Genomic DNA, 14,456 nt, shown 5'->3' on the forward strand with positions numbered 1-14,456 from the left:
AGAGGAAAATTACTCCAGGTTTGCAATTATTTTTTGTTTTTGATATCATCTACTCTGATTTGATAGAGACTCACTTTTCCCCAGGGGTCTCCAGTGGTCCTCACTGACCAGTGAGTTTCCATGGCACTTTATTGTCATCATGCTGCACAATAAACAGCATCAGTGTACCAAGTTGAACTCATAGCTGGAAGAAGTTAATACAGCTTTCCCAAATACTTTGGTTACTCCCCCAAAGTTATATATTTGAAGAATCTAACTCATGAACTAGGTGATCTATATAAGCAGAAATATTTCCTAAGAGGAATTACCATACCACAGTTTTATTTTTCCCTGAGACACAAAGCATGAGAAATAATGTAATTTTATACAATATAATGCAAAGAATAGACCATTACTCACCAGAAACAGCACATTGCTTAGCAGCTGACACGAATTACTAGGAAACTTCCTGCAACAGCAATCTACATGAGCAATAACTAAAGAATATAGCTCTCTCTTTCTCTCACCAGATGACCAATACACACTATTTCAGCTCCATGGGCAAACTCAGACTCATAGAAGACCATTTAATACAACTGTTCAGTAGTGTTTCTCAGACTGCATAAACATCACTGAAAGAGGTTGCTAAAAATTCAGACCCCTGTGCTCCAGCCCCAGAGGTGCTGGGCAGGTGGAGATACAGTTAGAGACCATGAAAGTGCATGTTTACTGGGCACTTCAGGGAACCCAGATGCAGTTGGGCCATAGACCTAGCTTAAAGCAATGTTACTTCTACATTGCAGATGAAAAAAATTGCAATTCAGAAATACAGATGTGCATAACCAAGGTCAAAGATTCACTTATTAGCAGAGCCAGGACAAGGAATAATTAATAATGTTAATGATAAAGATGATGATGATGATGATAAGGGGAAGTAGGTGGGAGGAGAAGAAGAAATTGCTAAGTATTTTATGAAAGAGGAGAAACAAAGTTTCTGCCTTCCATGCAAGAGAAAGTCCCATCCATCCTTTATCTTTTAATTTCTTACATACCTTTCCTCATCATGCAAGAATCTTTAAAATATTTATTGAGCATCTACTATGATTGAGAAACCAAGAGTAAAATGTTTAAAGACAGAATCTGGTCTCTTCCCTCATGGAGCTTACAGTATATAAGTGTTTATAGAAATAAGGAAGAATAGAGAATAAAAACAATGAAGAAAAAGATTTGGCTAAAGAAAACTGTCCTTAAGGATCCACTCAATATTTAGGGAATTAGTATAATAAGAATGAGGAGAGGTATTCCACATAATCACTTATCTGCTTATTCCTTTATGCCATAAATATTCACTGAATTCTATTATGTGCCAAGTACTATACTAAGCATCAGGGATGCAGCAGAAAATATGAAAGATGAGGTCCCTGACTTTTTGAAGGGTGATTTCTAGTAGGTTGAGAAAAAGATAATTATTGATCCACATAACTAAGCAATATAATGGATTATATTTAATGTATATTATCATGTTATATTATAATAAGCACATTAAAAACTTCTCCAAAGAAAATAAATAGGACAATGTAACAAAGTAAGAGGAGGAAGAGGTAGAAGGTAGTTTCAACACAATGGCCAAAGAAAACCACTGAAGGGACATGCTATTCTATGTGACACCTAAAAGTCACGCAGGAACCAATCATGGTGACGGAACAACCCTGACAGAGGGAATGGTAAATGTGAAGGCCAAGGGAGTTAGAGGAAAGCCAACTTGATGTTTGATGGGAAAATAGAGAGTAAACAGGAATGTGGTATGACATGGTGTCTGGGCTGCAGCCAGGAGCCAGGGCCTTTGGGATCATGCAGGCCACAGAAAGGAATCTGAATTTCATACCAAGGGCAGTGGTCAGCCATTAAGAGCAGAGATTAGAGGACTCAATTTGTATTAAAAATTTCCACTCACCAGATCAAGTGTGAAGAATGAACTGAAGTGGAGGATGAATATAAGAAAAAAAAAACAAGTTTAAAAACTGTTTACTTGTAGTTCAAGGGTGTTTTATGCTTAAAGGCTTGAAGACCTTTTATGCTTGAAGGCCATTCACTGGAAACAAGGAAGAGAGATAAAGGTGTACACCAGGGACACCGATTTTCATTTTAAGTAGGTTTGACTATGTGCACACGTCCTCTTGGCCTACACAATTCAGCACAGACAGCCCAGCAACCAAGAACATCCACCTCACAGCATTGCCAAAGTATAGGATTTATCTTGCTTTCCTGCCTACCAACCAGAGTGAACCATCTATTTTCCAGTTATTCTTTCTGCGTCCAGCACCATGTTTATCCTCATTTTGTTCCCTTTTATCTCAATCTGTTCTTGCCAAAGCTCTCTTTATCTAAACTTGAGGGCTTACAAATGTTTCCTCCTTTGAAGAACCTTTTCTCTCATTCAAATGCAATTTCTTTCTCCTTGGCAAATGCATTCCAGTTCACATTATGCCTGATATGATTGCTCTTGACTTTTATATCTCTCTATCCCTATTACATTGTGAGTTACTTGAAGAAGAAAGAGAGTCTTGCTTGCTTTTTATTACCCATGATGCTCTGTACTGGGCCTCAGAAAGGAGCACAAGGAGTTCCACAACCTGAACTAAAGAGCCTCATTTCTCATCTCATCTACTACCTGAATTCATGTTGTTCTAGTTGCAATTCTGTGGAAAAAACTATGCCATGTCATCATGGCATCATACAATACAGCTTGTTCTGGAGAAGTACATGCCCTGGTAGCTTTCTCAACTACTGTGCTCAAAGATGCCTTTATTCTGCCTGTTAAACATCCAGTATGGTTGCACTGAATATAGTTAATTTTTCCAGGTTGAAAATAATTTTACCCAGAAGTTTAAATCTTCCAGCATTCCTGGTAAGAAATCTGATCATAAACTTATTTCTGATTATTTGTAAATGATCTGTATATTTGTCTTCTCTGGGACCTTTCCAGGTCTTCTCTTTAAATGCAGAGTTCTGGAATTTGACAATCATGAGCCTCAGTGAAATTTTATCAGTGATTAAGCTGAGCCCTCAGTGGATATTTTCCTTCTAGAAATGTAGGTTCTGAGAATGGCACCAGAAAACAGGGATCTAACACAAGAGGGAAAAGAAAAGGAGAAAGGCGAAAGATATTTCTAGAATGATGATAGCAGGGAATTCTGGGATGAACTGTACAGCAGGCTTAAAAATCAAGTATTTCAGATTGAGTAGAAAAAAGTCTGTAATTAATTTCGGTAGAGAAAAAATATTATAAAATATTACAATCCTAGAATTTCAAAAAGAGCACTTAGAAATTGAGAACATGTGAGAGCAGGAATACACACACATGTGCACACTACATACAAGTTGGAAGATATGACTAAGGATCTCAGAGATCTCTCTCAGAAAGCAGGACACAGCAAAAGAAGAAAAATAATATTTTTAAAAAGAAAGTGAGAGGATCAACTCTAATGGAAACAACTGAAAAGTTCAAATATCAGAAAAAGAATGTAGAAAAAATGGTGGGTAAAACAATACCAAAGAAATCAACTCACAAATTCTCAGAACCTACACAGATCAGGTGGCACCCACCAGAGAAAACCCAGAGTTCACCCTTCTGATCCATATAGAAAATGAATAGATTTCCTTTGGAGTCTTACTAAGACGTAATACTTTTTATTGTCAGGAAGGTGTAGAATATATGTATAATCTCCATGTGTAGCGGAATGGATAAGGCTGCAATATCCAGTTGAAAAGAACCACAGGACTCCACAAGATTGAGGGAACGGAAGTACCTGTTCCACGACAATGGGGATTGTTCAGTGGGCCAGAGAATAAATATTTGAATCATCTTCAATTCCACTAGTTCTTGTTTCACTTTAAGGTGAAACTAAAATTTGAATCCAATTTCCAATGACAGGCTCTATTGTGAAGGGACAGATGATCAAAATGGTAGAGAAGAAACAAGAGCGGTGGGACAGGAGCCACGTGGGGTGAGGAGCAAGCACTCTCTTTTGATCCAACCGGCTGGCATTTCAAAGTCTGTCCAGGAAACAATTTGAGAAAACATCAGGCAAGTAACTATGTTATTCTTGGGCTTTAAAAACATCATGTGTGCTTTGAAACTCTTAGGAGAAGCATCTTTTACCTCTTCCCTCAATAAAATTTGAAAAACCATCAGTTTCCTAAGGGCTGGTGAATGTGTCAGTGGCAAGCCAGGAATCCAGATTCGGACTCTGGATAGCCTCATTCTTTCCCCTTCAAGGGTTAAATAGTTATTTAACCATTAGGTCCCTTTTACCTTCTCCATTGTACTTGCCTAGACTAAGCTAACGGAGAAGGCAATGGCACCCCACTCCAGTACTCTTGCCTGGGAAATCCCATGGATGGAGGAGCCTGGTAGGCTACAGTCCATGGGGTCGCGAAGAGTAGGACACGACTGAGCGACTTCATTTTCCCTTTTCACTTTCATGCATTGGAGAAGGAAATGGCAACCCACTCCAGTGTTCTTGCCTGGAGAGTCCCAGGGATGGGAGCCTAGTGGGCTGCCATCTATGGGGTCGCACAGAGTCAGACACGACTGACGTGACTTAGCAGCAGCAGCAGCAGACTAAGCTAAGGAAATTATTAGCCTTTCTCTTCTCAACTTTAAGTAAATAAGACATTTTTCTCTCAGCTTGTCTGAGCGGGTGTGCATATGTGTGTGTCTCCCAATGGATTTGAAAAGAAAAAAGCCTTCCCAGAACTGCCAAAGGGGTCAGAAGAAAATGAAATAGAAAAACATTTCCCTTATGTGGAAAGTATTTCTGAGGCTGACTAAACAAGAACATTTTAATAGAGAGAAATGAAGGAATGCTCCAGTCATGGGGAGAAATCTCATGGGGGTCCTTTATAATATTCATATTTATATTCAACATCACGTAACCAGATAAGGAAACAGAACATACATATTACTGAAACCTCAAACTTCTCACACATTTTGTTATCATTTTCTGAATTTCTTTAAATATGTGAATGTACTAATTCTTTAGGAACATGAATAACTCAATAAGGAGCAAGTATAATCTATCTAGGTTAAACACACATACACACTTATTTTTCTCTACATAATATCCTTGAAAATAAGTATCTGGCCAAAGTCATTTAAATTCTAGGGCAGTCTTCGAACTAGTCATTAAAAAATAAGTTAAGCAAACTTCAGCTATATAAACATTTTCTTAGCACTGCTCATGCCTCAGCAGTCCTCAGGCATGTCTTACAGAAAATTCATTTTAATTTCAATTTCTAAGGAATTACAGAAAACTTCCTTTGAGGCTTTCAAAAATATGGCATTTGGTTGTACAAAGTATATCCCCACCTGTGAAAAAGGGACGTACCTAAACTTTGAGTTTCCTATGAAATGAAATGGGTCTGACTCATAGAGAACTTTTAATCAATATAATTTTCATTAAACTTCCCAGTCCTTTGAATCACAGGCCAATGTTCGTTAGAGACTTGGAGCCTCCTCCCAATCTCCAGGGTAAAGGAATATATTCTCATGTCAACAGTGCTCCAGACATGTTTTGATGAGCATTGGGTTTAGAGGTCTTCAGGAGGATATTTTAGTATCAATATTTGGAAAGCAGCTCAAATAACTTTCCAATATTTGGAAAGTTCCTCCCAATACATGTAAGAGTTATATCTTTTCTAGGCCACTTGGTTTATACTCATGAGTGCTTTAATCTTTTAGAAGGTGGGACTGACATCAGGCCATTTGTGCAGTATAGGAAAATCAACTTTCCTTCTCTCTGCATACTCTTTGTCTATATCCCTGTTCTGGAGATCATGGTAGGAAAGACCAGTACCTAGGGCTGGTTTGGGCTGTGCAGAATCTTGCCTCAGATCCTGCCTGCCCCCTTGAATCGTATAATCAGTATTCCCCAGAAGACGGACACAAATCAGGTCACACACAGACCAATCTGGCCAATATGTCATGATATTAATAACGGATGGTGAAATAATAGCTTATATTAATGCCAGGGTGTTCTCAGAGTCCCTAAAAGAATCCATTCTATTTAATACCATTCTATTCATCATAATGAAGACCATCTAGACAATGAATATAAAATAATAGCACATATGTCACCATTCCTCCTGTCCTATGTCCATGGTAGATGATTGCAATTGATGGACTATACTTAACTAATTCATAGACAGAACCTCAAAATCCTTTGCAGCACCCTACTCCAGACAGCCAGTACTAATATATGCATTCATGGTAAAGAAGCTACCTGCCAGTGCAGGAGACATAAGAGATGTGGATTCAATCCCTGGGTTGTGAAGATCCCCTGGAGGAGGGCATGGCAACTCACTCCAGTATTCTTGCCTGGAGAATCCCAAGGACAGAGGAGCCTGGAAGGCTGTAGTCCATAGGGTTGCAAAGAGTCAGACACGACTGAAGCGACTTAGCACAATGCACATGTTTAAATTACCCTAACATGATGATTAGTGGCCTAAACCAACAAATATTTATTATCTCTCAATTTCTGTGCATCAGAAATACAGGCTTAGCTTATCTGGGTGCCTCTGGATCAATATCAAAGTTCCACTTTGTTAGGATCTCATCCTAAGCTAACTCATATGGCTACAAGCAGACCACCTTACATCTTTTATTGGTTAAAGGCATTCAGTCCTTATGACATGATCCTCTCCATAGGAGAGCTCACAACATGATTCTTGAAATTTCCTTAGAGTTAGCGAAGAAAGGGAAAGAGTGTGAAGGAGGTGGAGAGAGAAATCCACAGCCTCATTGTAACCAAATCTCAGAAGTGACATTCTATCACTGCTGCTATATTTTATTTGTTGGAACTGCATCACTAGGTCCAGTCCTCATTCAGGAGGAGGAGATTACACTAGGACACGAAAACCAAGAGGTAGGGATCATTGGGGGCTATCTTAGAGAGGGTCTACCACACTGTCTAGCAATCTGTCAGAACAGACATGCAGTATGGGTTTCACTCTGCAAATTACTGTTAAATAATTTCAACTGAAGGCATGAAAAATTTGAATTTAGTAAATGATCAAAAATCTAAAATAACAGTATTTTTTGAAGTTATTGTTTTAAATAGATTGTTTTAAATTTCTTTAGCTTCTCTTAGAACTGAACTACATAATTCTGAAAAATAGCTACCTCATTTAGAGTTCCAAAAAATCAAATACCAGATCTGTGGTGAGTTAGCCTCTTGCAGATTTTAAAATATAATAAAAATGTAATAAATAGCCACTTTTAAAGTTTGTAAAACCTAGGAGAATATAAGAAAAATAAATTTATCCATGATTCAACCTTTCAGGAACAACTACTTTTAATGGTTTAGCCTATTGAAAAGTTTTATATGTGTATTTTCCACATTTAAAATTTTCACATTTGGTTGAGAATATTTTAGCATTTACCAAAGAGGAAACAAAGCTGGAAATATTACTCTGTGCAGTGAATGTCAAGATGGTTTATTTACTTGCAGGCATATGGACACAGACTTGAAGGAAATAGTTGTAAAAACCACTTGGGTCACAGCACAGTGTGAGCCTGTGATAACTTTTTTATTCTTTGTAAAACCTCTGCAACTGCCACAATAATGGTTTAGCAATAAATAAAACCCCACGAGAGGAAAGCAGAGTATATTTTCTCTTCTTAACTGGATTGAAGAATTATGAGAGTAGTTATGAGCCTTTTTGAAGGAAGAAGAGACAACAAATCAACAATTTTTCTTTTGAGTTTAGCCTATTACTTTTGTTTAGTATATTCTTTTTTTCCCATTCTGTTTACTGTGTTTTACTAAAATCAATATTCCCATTATTAATTCTGATCCATCTAAGAGAATCTTGTCCGCTTAACAGTGTTTCAGATCTGAGAGTACAAGCATAGTCTAAGAAGACCATTTTGTTCCTATAAAATATCTCTGAAGCATACCTTAATGATAATGTTAAAATATGTACTGTTTAGGTCAATGGGAGGATTGAGTGGGGTTGTTGTTGTTGTTTGGTCACTAAGTCATGTCCGACTCTTTTGCAACTCCATGAACTGCAGTCCACCAGGCTCCTCTGTCCATGGGATTTCCCAGGCAAGAATATTGGAGTGGGTTGCCATTTCCTTCTCCAGCGGATCTTCCCAACCCAGGGACTGAATGGGATAAGTGTTACTAAAGGGCAGGTACATATCAAGCACTCAGTAATGGTTAACAATTTGGAAAGGAGGGTCTGAGTCAATCAACTTCTCTAAGCTGGACTTTTCTTAAAAGTTAATGTCTGGGGAAATCAAACCAGTCAATCCTAAAGGAAATCAGCCCTAAATATTCATTGGAAGGACTGATGCTGAAGCTGAAACTCCAATACTTTGGCCACCTGATGCGAAGAACTGACTCATTGGAAAAGACCCTGATGCTGGGAGGAGAAGGGGATGACAGAGAATGAGGTGGTTGAATGGTACACCGACTTAATGGACATGAGTCTGAGCAAGCTCTGGGAGTTTGTGATGGACAGGGAAGCCTGGCATGCTGCAGTCCCTGGGGTAGCAGAGTTGGACACGACTGAGTGACTGAACTGTCTGAATGTATGGGGACTTACCCGGTGGTCCAGTGGTTGAGAATCCACCTTGTAGTGTGGGGGACGTGAGTTTGATCCCTGGTCGGGAAGCTAGGATCCCACATGCTGAGGAGAAACAGCCTGCATACCACGACCACTGAGAGTCCATGGGCCACAATGAAAACATCCTGCATGAGAAAGATTGTGCATAAGGCAAGGAAGATCAGCATGCAGCAAGATACACATACACACACACACACACACACACACATATAAAGTTACTGTGTGTAATGATGGGGAAGAGAAGATTCTGCAAAAGCTCTGAATTCCAGGGCACTGTGTAAAGAGGGATGGAAAGAAGATCCGCACTTTAGGTCACGATGAATGAAAAACCAGAATTAGTCTGGTTTCCTGAATGATGACGGAGAAGGCCACCTGCCAAACATAGACATCAGGCTGTTACATGAGAGCAAAATAAATGTTATATTTTATGAAGCTATGGCAGTTTGGGAGATTGTCTGTTATAGCAGCTAAGTAAGTAATGGTTACCCAGCTCCAAAATGAATACCTTGGTACTGACAAGGGGACTATCTAGAACTCCATCTGAGCCAATTGCCATTTAACTGGACATATCCAATCTGTGGGTGCTTAGAATTGTACCCAGTTGCCTAGCTAAGGTTCCTATCTACGTAACAAACCTACTCGCTCTTCTAGACCTCACACACATGGGAAGGGAGAAGAGATGTGTTTGCAGTCAGCTTCAGCCCCTTGAAATTTCATTGTCTGGTCCTCAAGTCCAATCAAAGAAACACTGCCATAAAAGTTTTCTAATGGATTTTGATAATGCACAATTTAACTGATAAAAGTCATAGGGAATCTTACTGTGGTATCAAATGGCAGGAGATGTACTTTAGTAGCTAAATGAGAGAAAGAAACATGGACAGAAAGTCCAAATTAATTACCAAGCACCACTGAATTTCACTATCTGCTATCAAACCTAGCATCACTATCCATTGACTTCAATGAAAAGGCATTATCTGAATTTCTGGATTACAGTTGAACCCCAAATAACAATTCTGTTGTACAACTAATAAAGTCTGCTGCAGAGAATGGTGGGTCTCAAGTGTCTCCTAGACAGAAGACAGCTGTCAATTCCACTCTATCCAGGAGTTCCAGTATCCAGCAGCTCACACACAGGAATGCTAAGACAGTCCATTTGAAGGACATTTGGCCTGCTGTGTTATTATGCCTGATATGATGGGACCAGCAAAATTGACCCTTGCCACTCTAGTGATATAAGACCTTTTTTGGTGATGAACACAACTAAGAGGGAGTTTTCTACCACAAACAACTTCAAAGGGCATCTGTACGAAAAATGAGGCAAAAGACCTTTAATTCAGAACATATAGAAGATACAAAGGTAAATGACAGTTAATTAGGTTAATAATTTTGGGAAACTTGCTGCGTTCATCTTTTAATTTTATTGTATATTGATAAAGATTAAAGCCCATTATGCTTTTGGCTTTATATCAGTTTGGAGACATGGTAAAACATCTGTCATTTCTGATAGCAAATGTAATTTATAGAACATTAAGCATATTTACCTAACTGAAATAGGCACTGGTTCTTATTGTACCTCTTAAAATACTGTCTACTACTTTTGTTCTAAGTGCCAGGTCACCAAAGTATAGCTAAATTGTTTTTAGATGCTGGTGAATCAGTGTGGAAGATCAAATCCTGCATCATTAGAATAGCAATAGGGAAAGGTTGCTAGCAGAATTGAGACAATGCCAATACATATTGTCTCTCTCTCTCTATTTCTCTTCTATTTCTTCCCTCTCCCATCACCCCTCTTTTTCTCTATTTCTCCCTCGCCAATCAAGGATCGAATCTGTGCCCATTGCAATGGAAGTGCATAGTCTTTTCATAGTCTTAACCAGAGGACTGCCAGGAAAGTCCCCTCCCCCTTCTTTTCAGGAAGGTTCATAATAAATGAAATTTTTACAGAAGAAAGTGGTAATTCTGATGGAGATAATAAAGTCGTAAAGTCCATGTTACTCCTACTTCTAAGCCACAAATAATCAACTCAAAGTATATGTAATTATAAGTTATCCACTCAGTTAAGTCATGAGGACTTTGTATGCCCCAATGAAAATGAAAAGTAACTTAATTACTGTAACTTAATTACCATAGCACAAAACACATTCACCTGGAATACTGAGGCAATAGGGATGTTTGGTCACTTTGAAGAACACATATACTATCTCAGTTGTCTAGCTCAATCTACACATAAGAAATACAGCCCTAAATGATGTTTGCACAGGATGTGATTGACCTGGCTCAATTCACCTGTTGTCCAAACTAAAGGCTCTGAACTTTATCAAGTTTAATGAAAGAACTTTAGTGATGTTTGATCTATTTGTTACCTCAAGCTACATAAACTCACCCTTTTTACCAACAACCTTTTCAACTATTTACTCTCTCCAAGTATTGGTGAAGTTCTATATTCTAAAATGTTAATAATTAAACAAGCCTAGTAGAGAGGAAAGGAAGAAGAGAACAAAAGAAGTTAATTATAATGTTGTGAACATCTCTCTGACAAATACTGGGGAGTAGCTTCACACACATGATTGTATTTAATCTTTACAGTACAGAAGGAACTATACTTTAGTTTTACAGATGAGGAAACTGAGATTTCAGGAGGGTAAATAATCTGCCCCCAAATAAACAATTCATGGGCTTCCCTGGTGGCTCAGAAACAACTAATGAGAAACGGCTGGAATTCTAATTCTGTCTGCTTCATTCTAAAGTCCTTGTCCATACAACTCCATCCTCCTGTCTCTCACTTCCTCTGTGTCACCTACTTTCCTTGTTGATTAAGTTGTAGACTTACACTTGTTAGCATAAGGTCAAGGGAAATAGATCTGACTACATTCCTACAAAGCATAGTGAAATCTAGCCCAGTGCAAATCGCTGCAATTCACAATAGAGTTAACAAAAACTTATACATAAAATCATCATGATGATGTCAAGTTTTCCACTTAGCCCATCTGTCAAGCTGAATACGTCCCAGAAAATAAAGACAACAACAACTCTTGGGAAAGAATGCTCCAAATATTGAGTGGTGTATTATAAATCAAAGAAATAAGACATAACAAAAAGAAAAACAACTTTAAGATATTTTTGGTGCTTTCTGAAGGCTTCTAAATGTTGCTTAGATATAGGATGACTACTTTCATTGGTGAAAAGTCTAGTTAGAAGATCACCTACCTGGGATCTTTGTGAAACAGGAAGGAAAAATATCAGAATCAAATTGACCTAAATGGTAGCTTTCAGTTCTAAGTAATCAGTAGGCTGTCCAGACTTCAAGATGTAGGTCAGGAATTGGCAAATTTTTCCATGAAGTGTCAGAGAATAAATACTTTAGTCTTTGCAGGTCACATGATCTCTGCTGTAACTGCTTAGCTCTGACATTATTGCATACAAATATAAAATACAAAAATCAGGGTGGATGTGCTCCAATATATGTATGTGTGTGTGTGTAAATATACATATACATATATTTACAAAATATATGTAGTGGGCCAGATTTTGCCCATAGGTTGTAATTTGCCAACCTCTAGCTTAGGCTATTCTTTCTGCCTAGGGTGGGAGGGAAAGAGGTTTGCCTAAGTCAATGTCTGTCACAATAAGCTCTTGATGGGGAGAGAAGGAAACAGAAGTTAGGAGGAAGACCATGGCAATGTAGTGATGCTGAAGCCAGCAGCAAAGCGGATCTGTCAGAGAAGCTGGAGGGGACTATATAGGTATGGCCCGGACTGGAGAAAGAAGGAAGTGACCCATTAGTTTCAGGAATTCGTTCTCATTAGCAAAATTAAAGGCTGAAGTAGAGCAAAGGGTCTGAGAACAATATCTTCAAAATGAAGTCTTTTGAAGTTCCTATATGCAAAACAAATTAACCTACTGACACTCTTGTTAAATCCAGCTTGAGGGAGTCTCACCTCACAAGAGTGATCCTGAGTCAACTGAATTGTCCAAATCTGTGCCCAAGAAAATCAGAGTTTCAAGGATGGGTTGAAAGCCTCAATGGTAGACAAAGATGAAGGCTCTAATTCTGACATTCTAACATTCTATGATCATGTGATTTAACTTATTTTTGCCCTTGCTCTTAGATAAATAGCTATATATATGTGTGTGTGGGGGGGTATGTTCCCATTTTACACATATGGGACTACTAATATTCCCATTTTAAGATGTCATTATCTATTGAGGGCATCACTGTAGTAAATATATGTCAATTGCTAGATTTCCACAAGAACCCCAGAGTTGGTTTAATATGGCATTGCTGTTTCTGTACAACAAATGGATGGCTCATATTTGCTCATGTGTTTAACAATTTACCTACAACTTTTAAATAACACAAACCAATAGACCTGATCTTCATGTCTACACGAACCAAATTTCAGTGATGACTGGTTGGATCTTATCTTCCTCTGTGCAGGCTTCCATAAAAAATAGATTGGGTGGTTTAAACAAGAGGAGTTTATTTTCTCAGAGTTCTGGAAGCTAGAAGTCCAGCATCAAGGTACAAGCACTGTTTGTTGTTTTCTGGTGAGGATTCGCCTCCTAACTTAAAGGTAGCTACTTTCTCACTATAAGCTCACATGGCAGGAGGAGGAAGGAAAGGAGACAGAGAGAGCAACCTCTCTGGTGACCATTCTTCTAAAGGTCCTAATCCTATATGAGGACTCTTCTCTCATGACCTGATTTTGATCATGACCTGATCAAAACCTAAATATCTGCCAAAAATCCATCTCCAAATACCGTCACCTTGGGATTAGGGCCTGAATATATGGATGGAGGGATAAAATTGAATGTATTATTTCATTCCATAGTAAATCTCATAGGCTATGAAGAGAAGGACCTCCAAGAAAAACAAAACAGATAATTTTTAACTGGAAGAGAGTAATGTTTTCTTTCCTTCCAAGATCCCTTTAGAAACCAGCAAACAAAAATTATTTTTATCTCTATTTAAGCTCATATTAAATCTTTGCCATTTTTGTTATTTTTAACTTCTTCATTGAACTCTATCCTTCTCATCAGACTTTTTTTCATGATGAACTGTTTTTAGGTAACATAGTTTGGAAGGCTAAAATAAAAACTAGATGAAAATGCTTGACAAGGGTATATTAATAGAAAGTATTATCTCCTTTTTTTTCTTTTGACTGATTAAATATAGGAAGAACTAGTGGAACATTTTTACTCCACACTCTACAGATCTGAGGTCCGGCTCTAAGGGCCTGCTTTAGCAACGAGTATCTTGATGACAAAGGCGGTCACAGAACTTGCCCTTCTGCAGTCACTGGAAATTGAGTTACCGCCATGAGATTGGCAAACAGACTGACTGCAGGTTTTATATGAGAAAAACACAACCTGGGTTGTAATTGAGTGTGGATTTCATCAGAGGTGGAAATTGTCCTGCTGATAAGTTTTTATCTTCGGCAACTACTTTGCTCCAGTTTCTAGCACAAAGCTGGACACCAAAAAGACATTCAGGGTGGGCATTCCAGTTGTTTCATTGCCAGGAAGCATCCTGTGAGCTGAGACTTAGGACCACTCAGGAAGATAATACACTGAAATGCTGAAAGAAGGTGTTAGAGCAGTTATCTTTTGGGAGCAGGAGAAATTTGTTCCTTCGAGCATAGTTCTAGTCATTTAGCAGAAAGAAATGTCAGGCCATTTTTAACCACATTTTGTCATAGACAGCTGTGACACTTTATGCAGTAGTTTCTTTTATTTTTTTCACTCCTTTAACACCAGCAATAAAGAAAGTTTACTTTTTCCTTTTTTATAAGCTCACAATACATGATGCACAGTCATTGCAATTATTCCCAGAGGTGGCATGG

The 14,456-nt window shown here is 38.3% G+C and overlaps 1 long non-coding RNA gene across 3 annotated transcripts in view; it reads right to left on the reverse strand.

The window, feature by feature from the left end:
- Positions 1-14,456, reverse strand: part of LOC139035922 (uncharacterized) — a 395,918-nt gene that overhangs the window by 135,845 nt on the left and 245,617 nt on the right. For 2 of the 3 annotated variants that reach the window (XR_011488574.1, XR_011488573.1), the window contains exon 6: positions 8,599-8,738. The exons of the other annotated variant lie outside the window; for it this stretch is intronic. This is a non-coding gene — a long non-coding RNA (uncharacterized lncRNA). Of the gene's footprint in view, positions 1-8,598; positions 8,739-14,456 lie in introns of those variants that run through there. 3 annotated transcript variants of the gene reach the window in all.

Source organism: Odocoileus virginianus, chromosome 7 (assembly GCF_023699985.2).
Source record: "Odocoileus virginianus isolate 20LAN1187 ecotype Illinois chromosome 7, Ovbor_1.2, whole genome shotgun sequence".
Classification (NCBI taxonomy): Eukaryota; Metazoa; Chordata; class Mammalia; order Artiodactyla; family Cervidae; genus Odocoileus; species Odocoileus virginianus.